The sequence below is a fragment of the Myzus persicae genome, unplaced genomic scaffold (genome assembly GCF_001856785.1).
Source record: "Myzus persicae strain clone G006 unplaced genomic scaffold, MPER_G0061.0, whole genome shotgun sequence".
Classification (NCBI taxonomy): Eukaryota; Metazoa; Arthropoda; class Insecta; order Hemiptera; family Aphididae; genus Myzus; species Myzus persicae.
In genome coordinates, this window is record NW_019103943.1 from 115,503 (window position 1) to 124,913 (window position 9,411).

The 9,411-nt window shown below is 32.1% G+C and overlaps 1 long non-coding RNA gene across 1 annotated transcript; it reads right to left on the reverse strand.

The window, feature by feature from the left end:
• Positions 1-389: 389 nt before the first annotated feature.
• On the reverse strand, positions 390-6,431 carry LOC111036715. The gene is made up of 3 exons (XR_002604795.1): positions 6,264-6,431; positions 698-839; positions 390-603 (listed from the first exon to the last, which is right to left on the reverse strand). It is a non-coding gene; the product is annotated as an uncharacterized LOC111036715 (long non-coding RNA).
• Between the last annotated feature and the right edge of the window lie 2,980 nt (positions 6,432-9,411).

Genomic DNA, 9,411 nt, shown 5'->3' on the forward strand with positions numbered 1-9,411 from the left:
CGCAATTCAATCTCGATTGAATTCCGGTTCAAATTATTGTGTTTTATATATTTTTTTTTTTTTATTCCCGCTCCGCCGCCGCTGCCGTTCGTCAATATAATATGTACGCGCATATTATTATTATTATATTTATTGTACACATACATGTGGGTACGCCGTAATAATAATATAATGCGTTACTACGGTCTCGATGTTTTGCAGCTCACAGACGTGTGCAACGTTAACAAACCGGTAAAAAAAAAAAAATAATACATAAACAATAAATACAGTTTTTTCCACCGACTCGCCCGTGTGTAGCACACAATAATATGTACGCAATTTTAAACTAATATCATATTATATTCTTATATTATATATATATATATAACAATATATACCTACACGTTTTCCTCGGATGTATACGATTTGCTCTTCATTAGACCGATGTTTATGAGCGTTACGGGCCGCGCCGTCCATTGTTGTAATGTAATGCAATGCGATCGATTTGGTTTTTTTCTTTCGTTTTCGGACGTCGGGTTTCTCTCGTAAATCGAAAAGCAGACGCATTAGAAAATCCGTTTTTGGCATTGACAACAATATTACCCCGTTCCGTTTTACGAGACCCTTATAATAATAATTATTATTATTGTTATAACGGTACACGAGACGGTTAGGTCGCATCGTACCGCGTTGTATACGACCAGAGATACCTATATACCTATGCGAGACTTTTTCGGTGGCACAATGATGAGATATCTCGTTTTCTCCGAACTCGCGTAATCGGCACGAAAACGGTGACTTGGGTTTCACGACGTTCCGGATTCCAAAGGACGACCGTCGTGCGGCGTGGATCGAAATTACTGGGGATAAAAAAAAAATAAATAAATAAAAAAAGCACCCAGAACTCATTACCCGAGACGTAAATTGTCATTAAATTTTTTTCGAAATTCCTACTCGAGATGCGTATCGGCCGAACGTGGCCGGTAGACAGTTTATGGACTTGATTCTAATGTAACCCTGCACCGGCATAATGTATAATATTATAAAATATAATAATATAATATACGCTGAGGTAATATTCGTATTACTTTTATGTGTACAATTTGCAAACGCATCGATAAAACACTCGGTAACATGATATATAGAACTTTCTTTGGGCTTCGACGAATTTTCAGCGACAATTTGCAATTATTATTCCTATTTTATTGTTATTATACTATTTGAGTTTCTCTCCACATCAGTAACAAACTTTTCCACAGACAATAATATTACGAATTCATTTTTTGTCCCATTTACATCGTAATCCATTATACGTTCTACCCGTAGCTTCAGCAGCAGTGCCTCAGCGATATTCTCTTATTTCCATTTTATATGCATTTTCGTATGCACGTTACAAATAAATCGACCAGATTAAAAGCATAAATTATTTTACACATATTATGTTTTGAAGAATTCTGAGAATTTAGCCGACGTTTCATAATGATATGCATAAAATATAAAATATTATATTAAACATGTGTAATTACTAATTACCATAATAACATACGTTATAAAATATGTAATAATAAATTGAGTCACTATTTAGTGAGACGTAAATATAAAAAACCTTTTTTTTTAACGATGTCCAATTTATTATTGTAACTTATGTTCTATTAGTTGTTAGATTAGGTACCTCATATTGTTGAGTACGAGTTTGGACTAATTATTGTTTAAAAACAAACAAATTAGAAATATTAATAATAATTGTTTCATACCTACAAGTTAATATATATATTCCATATAATATTAAAATAATGAAATAATTTTTAGGAATTGGCTTTTATTAGTTCAGAAAAGTGGAAATAAATGATTTGTAAAAAAAGCAAACTATACACATAATTAAATCTGGTTTTTCTTTTTACTTATCGTATTTTAATTTTTAAAAAAACATAGTTTTATCAGTACAAAAGAGATAAGAACATTCAATAGATCAAAGCATTTTTACAGCAAATGTAATATTTTTAAACTACCATACAAAAGTTAGAATGTAATACTTCTTTTATACGTTTCGCTGTCTAAAACAAGTTTAGCAAGTTTAAAATCGAATTCCGAATCCAGTGGGGAAATGTTTTCAAAAAACAGTTTGAACAATTTTCAACCTTTAGGTAGGTAGTTATAAACTTTTATGGACAAAACTATATACATAAAAATCGAAATAAACAGACATAAGACAACAAATATTATATAATATCTACATATTATGAATTAAATATAGATATAATAATATAGTATATTATATTACATTAAATATTAATGTACATACATGTTACTGTAAGATGTAAATAATAAGGAATCAACGTTAATGACTAATCCAGTGGTGCGCAATTTGGGGGTCACAAAATGTTACTAGAGAGTCGTAAATAATTTAACACCAAATGAAAATGTAAAGTATAGACTAAGTATATATACTTATATGTAATGTCGGTAAGGAGTTATAAATCAGAAATAATGAATTTTGGAGTCGTGGATCCAAGAAAGTTGAACACCATCGCAGGACTAGCCTGTAGTCTACAATGATACTTCCAATCAAATTAGATTGCAGTATATTATGACTAGGAAATAACGATTTCATCCATTACTTTAATTTGCATCAATTATGCATATAGCAATATTTCCTATGAAGGTTCCTATGACGATAATTTCAGCCTCTTCAGCCATGATTTATAAAAATATTTATTGAATTAGAAACAGACCCGAGTTATAAAATCAATTTATCTAAAAGTATAAACAATATACCTTCGGGCTTTGGAAATATCGTCGAGTGTCAAACTATCATGGAGTATTAAATAAAAATAGTAAAACACAATTGAAATATTTTGTTAAATACAATTATCAACATTTTCTTTCAGTATATAGTAGACATTAAGATAATTTCCAAGTCAAAGTTTTAAGATATTATGAACTAACAAAATATTTTATTTTTACAACATTGAACATATAGTCGTTTGATGCCGAAAAGCCATTGCCGATATCGTCTACTAATGATAGGACTAGAGCCCTAGACATTTAAGTATTATTTTATTACATTATTGACGGTAACACACATATTATATAATAAAATATAATGTATATAGCATGTATATCCAATGTTATAATATGCATTTAATAATCGGTTCATTCAATATGTTTGCTTGCCCAATTTAATTTATATTAGCTCGATAAATTGCTTTTAAAAATTGAAATACGACTAATAAAGCAAATTGGTCGGCTAATAAGATACCATTCAGAAATCACGTCGTGGTTGATTTTCGTATTAATATGGAGTGCACATTATGCGTTCTCATTATAGGATTAACCGATATCAGCTCAAGCCATTACGAATACCTATATTTTGTGTACACTAATTGATAAAACAATTTTTGTCGATAATCAATTATATAAAACGTGTTTTTCTACGTTTCGCTTATAAATATATGAACTCTCCGCCGGAATCGTATCGAGTCATACTCGCCGTAACTTATTTAATATATTATTTATAACAGTTTGTGTAGTAGAAAAGTTATAGTTGTAACATTTTGCATTGAAACATTTCAGGAAATAATTTACACACATTAGGTAACAAATTCTTTTCAAATACATCTAGGTTGTAGTCATTAACAAATAAAATGTAATTGAATAATTTACTATAAATGTCTATATAATTATTTGAAAAGGCAATAATACTGGACAGTGTTAAAATAAAACACGCATTATTGAATAATTTCCCAACCCAATCAATTAATTAGTAGAAATCAATTAGGTATTGATTTTGACAACGTTTTCTTAAAATAATAGTTCACATCGTTTTTTTAATCATACCTACTGTAAAATTTGTCAGTGTCGTTATAATTAAATATATTACGTACTTATTATGTACCTGACATATACCTATTTGTAAACACTGAGCCTGAGACATTTGTATTGACTTGCTGTATTCAATTTACTTGTATTATACACACGAAACTCAATATATAGAAATAAAATACCGACATAATATCGATGATGTTAAATTTTATATCGAATATACCTATATCAGCAGATGGCCGGAGTATCATGTGAGTGTCGGATTGTCGTAATTATACATAGGTCGTGGGACATACATATTTCGTATACACCGATCGCCATCAATGAAAAAAACATAAAATACTCATCTGCGTTTTAATCATATTATTATATTATACAGAGTGGTAATTTTAAAATTGAGCCACACCCGCATTTATTGTCTCCATCTTACAACTATCACTGCATAGCAAATTTATTTTCAGCAGTTCACGTTTTGCTTCGTTAGTTTTAATATTAGTGTGAATTGACTTACAATCAAACTTACAAGTAAAACTGTTTTTATGTAACGGGTTTTTAACGATAAAATACATTTAAATGTTAAAGCAAATTAATTTTATTTTTAAGTTAAGATATAATTTATATGCTCATAACTCACTTAAAAATTGAAAAATCGTATCGTAAAAATAAAAACCAGTTCAACAAATATAGAAAAGGTTGTTACAAGTTAAGTTTGATAATAAGTTGATTCACTATAGTATTAATACTTAAGAATCTAAACTGAAACAGCTGAGCGTACATTTTCCATATCACGCTGTTGTGAAACAGAGCTGACAAATTATTCGGGTGTGGCGCCCTCTTAACAGTAAATACTCATTATTTTTAAAAGTATTTCGTCTATTTTTGGATAATTCCCGATCCATAGTCTTAAATCATATTGTCTTTGTTTATCTCGCCCTTTATGTTTTAAGGTGTTGAATAGTGAAACCACCGTCAACTTGTGATATTTGTTTTTAATTCCATTACAATTATTATTATTATTTCATAATTTGAATAATAGTGTTGACGTTTATACGAATTTTGAATACGATACGGGTATAGTTTATTCAAACACATTAGTTGTAGAACATAATGATCTATATAATATATATACTCAATAGAATATTATTTACTGCAAAAAGTTAGTACATTTCTAACAATATAATTGTGAAAGTTCACACCATCAAGAGAATCACTCCGTATATTCTCCTACCTATAAAGTGTATAGTACGGTATTATGTGCAAGTGCAGCGTGTTGGTCGAGTGGCGAACGTCGATAAAATATAATATAATTCTGACGGCATCGAAAAGTTTGGCTGTAAATTATAACGGGAGAAAAAAATAAAACCACCACAAAAAGGGACCCACGTGGACCGACCGTGGTCGCGACGATAGCCCGGGGGAATATAAAACGCACGACGAACGACGACTTTTGGAAATTTCGCAGTTATAATAATCATAATAATAATAATAATAATAATATTTTGCGATGGTAATATTTCTCCCGCAGGCTCTGCTGGTTTACGGCGAGTGCTTTTCATTTTTCGTCGCAAAAACGTGGTAGGTGCAGTATCACGGTACGCGACCCGCCCGACACAATCGTCGTAATAATAATAATAATAATATGTATGATAACTGTTATTATTATCGTTAACGTCTCGGATTGTCCGTAATATATACAGCCTGCTGACTCGAAGGAACCGCGAGTATATTATATATAAAATACGACACGCGTTATAATATGCATATTATTACCCCGCGCACTATGGCCGCTAAATTCCGTAGTTAAGTTCACGCGCAAACGATGATAATATTATACGGACGCGGCCAAGAGGATGCTCGGATTTAATTGTCCGGGGAGGTTAAATGTAATATTATAATACATATTATGCACACGCCGCCGCGGTCTAACAATAATATAATAGGAAGATCGCGAGAAGCAGAAGAAGAAAAAACGACGGGTACGTTACATAATATTATTATTATTATTATTACTGTTAGGAGTTATATTATATTCCGTGGCTGGAGGGCGGACATCGAATTTTAAAACAGAGAAAAAGGGGCAAGACGTATAGATATATATATATATATATATAGAGGAGTGAGCGTATATCATTATACACCATGGCGAAGAGTTTAACACGATAAAGTGCGAATTAATTCAGCATGATAATATTATTATCCGAAACAGTAATTGCCGACAGACAACTAAAGGGGGTGGCGATTAGGTCGTTTATAATATTTATAAAGTCGTCTGCCGAGGACCGAGACAAACTGCCGACGATATGAAGAAACAATATAACCGCCGCCACCACCGCACACCCTCACTGCACCAAGTCCGCATCGGAGCAGCAGCAATCCCTCCCACCACCCTCGACAACACCGTGTGTTGAAATCGCTGTATTATGATATGTTATAACATAGGTATACCGGCGTAATATACTTACGTTTAATATTATTATATTATACCGTGGTAAACGAAAATCGATGTCGGGTCCGGTATACGAGTGCCCTGTTTATATTTTGATCCGCGGTGTCTTCATCGAAATAACATTATAATATACACGAACGTCGAGCAGTATCGTCATTAATATAATTACGCGTACGAAGAGAGCAAAGTATTACATAGATTAAAGTATTATAATCAGTAACCAGGTATGCATGGCATTATAATGTATGAGTATACATATATGCATATACATCGAAATTATGTACCTACGGTTATAGGTATTTTAACTAATTTTTATTTTCACCTATATTTATACACATAGAACTCGTTGCTTACTGATGGTATATTATTTAACAATAATTTTAAATCGGATAGTTTTTATTTTATATGGATCTATAATTTAAATAGAACTAAAAACGAAATAACCTAATCTCAAGTGTTGACCTTAAATAAAGTATGACTGTTGATTGATTTCTACGCATGACTTGATTTGCCAGCACCAGACGTGTTCCTCTATAAAATACCAAAATAGCTATAGCTATATTATAATAATATATAAATTCCAGTACAAATAAATTTAAAAAAAAAATAGATTCACCTTAAGTTCAAATGTAAGCAACACGTCTTACAGATTATTGGCACGCCACCCCGCTGTCTGCAGTCATTGTTTTTTTTTAAGGTATAAGACTTAAACTAAATTTGTTTAGTGTAATTTATAAAGCACTTATCATTATACATACCTACATCAAACCATAGTATAGTAATATTAATTTATTTGTTATTAAGTACAAGCATCTTATGCACACTTAACATGTTATTTAATATTTTATTAGAATAATTCAAATACTGTCAATGACCTACTATAAGTCAAATGTTGAAATGTTAATAAGTTATTCCTAAGCATTGTTTAACTATCTTACAATTATTTACATGTCTTAAACAGCCACACATATGTGATGAGTATATATTTCAAATATTTCTCACTACGCATACTATAGTATTATCATGTACACCAAACAGCCGAAGTTAAGATACGGTTAGCCCTGCAGCGTCAAACAGTGAAAAAGCACGGCGTCATGATGTCGGGTTGCATCTAGACGTTTTCTATGTCCGGAGCGGTAGTTGACCCTAGACGCTGCTGCAGGGACACTATACCTTTACAAGAATAAATCTAACAAAAACTGTTAAGTCTATCTAAGATTATTGAGGTCATGATGACTCGCTAAATATAACACATTTTTGGCTTGACAAATGACTTATGATTTAATTTTTAGTAACATACAAAAATGCTGATGGTGGTGGTATATAGGGTGTGGATTATATAATGCTCCGCTAAAATATATATTATTTTGATAGTTCCATGACCAATCTTTTATGTAAAATTCTGCGTATACAATTGTATTTAAAGGCCATTTTAAAGCCAGTATAACATGTATGAAATAACATACGGGGGATTTGGAGAAAAAGTTTCTGGGTCGGTAAATAAGTATATGCGCTTGGTGGTGGGTGGTAGCGGGTGTGCTCGACAACGGTCTTTAAACTCGATAATAAAGTTTTATGGGGTCGACTGTACGATGGCGCTCGGCGGCGTCGGTGACAGGACAACCGCTGTGGTTTTTCGACATTTAGTCAGTTTCTCAGAACTACCACAACGGAAGGAAGTTTGAGCCGAGGAACAAGTAAGGAATGGACTGGTGAACGAGTGCGGAAAATCCGGGAGCGAGCACTGGTGGAGGGGTGGAAGAAAAAGGCGAGTAACTGGGACATCTGTGTTCAGTGCACACCGTTACAGATCGATTACTGTACAACACCGTCCCTACAGTTTTCGACAGGCAAAAAACAGCTCGATGGAAAACATGGAAATGCGCTCGAATAAAATCCTATAGAAAATTAATTGTTTTAAAAAATGTAACGATTCAACTGGTTTTCGTCCTTTCAATACATAGTAGTGTGTCCTGTTGAGTTAAATTTAAATTATACTCTGACCCGGAACTCACACTATACATTATGTAATATGTATAGGTAATATTAGAAGCACCGTATGTACAATTTTTGTTATATTATACTATATTATATACTATTCATATACTATTACTATTTTTATATTTTTTTTTTAGTGACGTTTGAAGGGGGGGGAGGTGTTAATGTTGCCCACCTTCGCATGCAGTACATGGCGCAGTTACGTTACTAGTTGTGTCATCCTCCTTTCGCACACCATATAATATAATATTATGCTGCGGGTTGAATATCACATTATTAGTATTATTTTATATGAAACGCACTAGTTGTTATTCATCTGATTCGTTCAGAGACACGCTTACATATTATATTTTCACTGCCTCGTGCATGTAACGGCGATACGACGTTTGAATGTTTATTCGGTGATTTACTTTCAACGTATAACAACTGTCCATTAATAGTAATAAGATTATTATTATGACGTATATTCGTGACGTTGTATAGAGAACTCAATATCACCGTCAAATTGAGAAACTATGAGCAGGTTGTGTATGCAAAATATACTAATGTGACGTTCAGTGTAATATTTTCAATTTAACGTGTTCACAATAATTCTACCTGACTGAAACGATCGTTTAACTGACACTCAGGACTATTGAACGAGTGATGGGAAAAAATTAAATATAAACCACGCTTTGTTAAAAGTTAATAATCCTTCAAACCAGTGTGTATAGAGTGAGGCCTCTTCTTGATTAAAAGAGCATCGTTAATAATATTGACGTTATAATAGTTCTATAATATAATATCGATTTCAATTTTTTGGCAATTAAGTTGTTTTGCATACCATACACACTTTAAACGACTCGATTTCTCAAAAATCGATAGCAGAAAAATACTGTCTTCTGTGAGTTACGAAATCTCACGAAGTGTAAAACTACTAACTAAAATAGTAAAATGTGCATCAAGAGGTTTTGGAGTACACAGCATTACATATTTTTATCGGAAATGAATATTGCTTAAGACAAACACTTGTTATGTCCATTCATAATACAATTACTTATTAATTTATAATCAAACGAGTATGATTTGCAAGTGTTTATCTCAAGGCGATATTGAAAGATATGTATATTAATGTACGATTGTGCACATCGTCGAATGCTAATTTATTTTTATTAGGAATCATATTT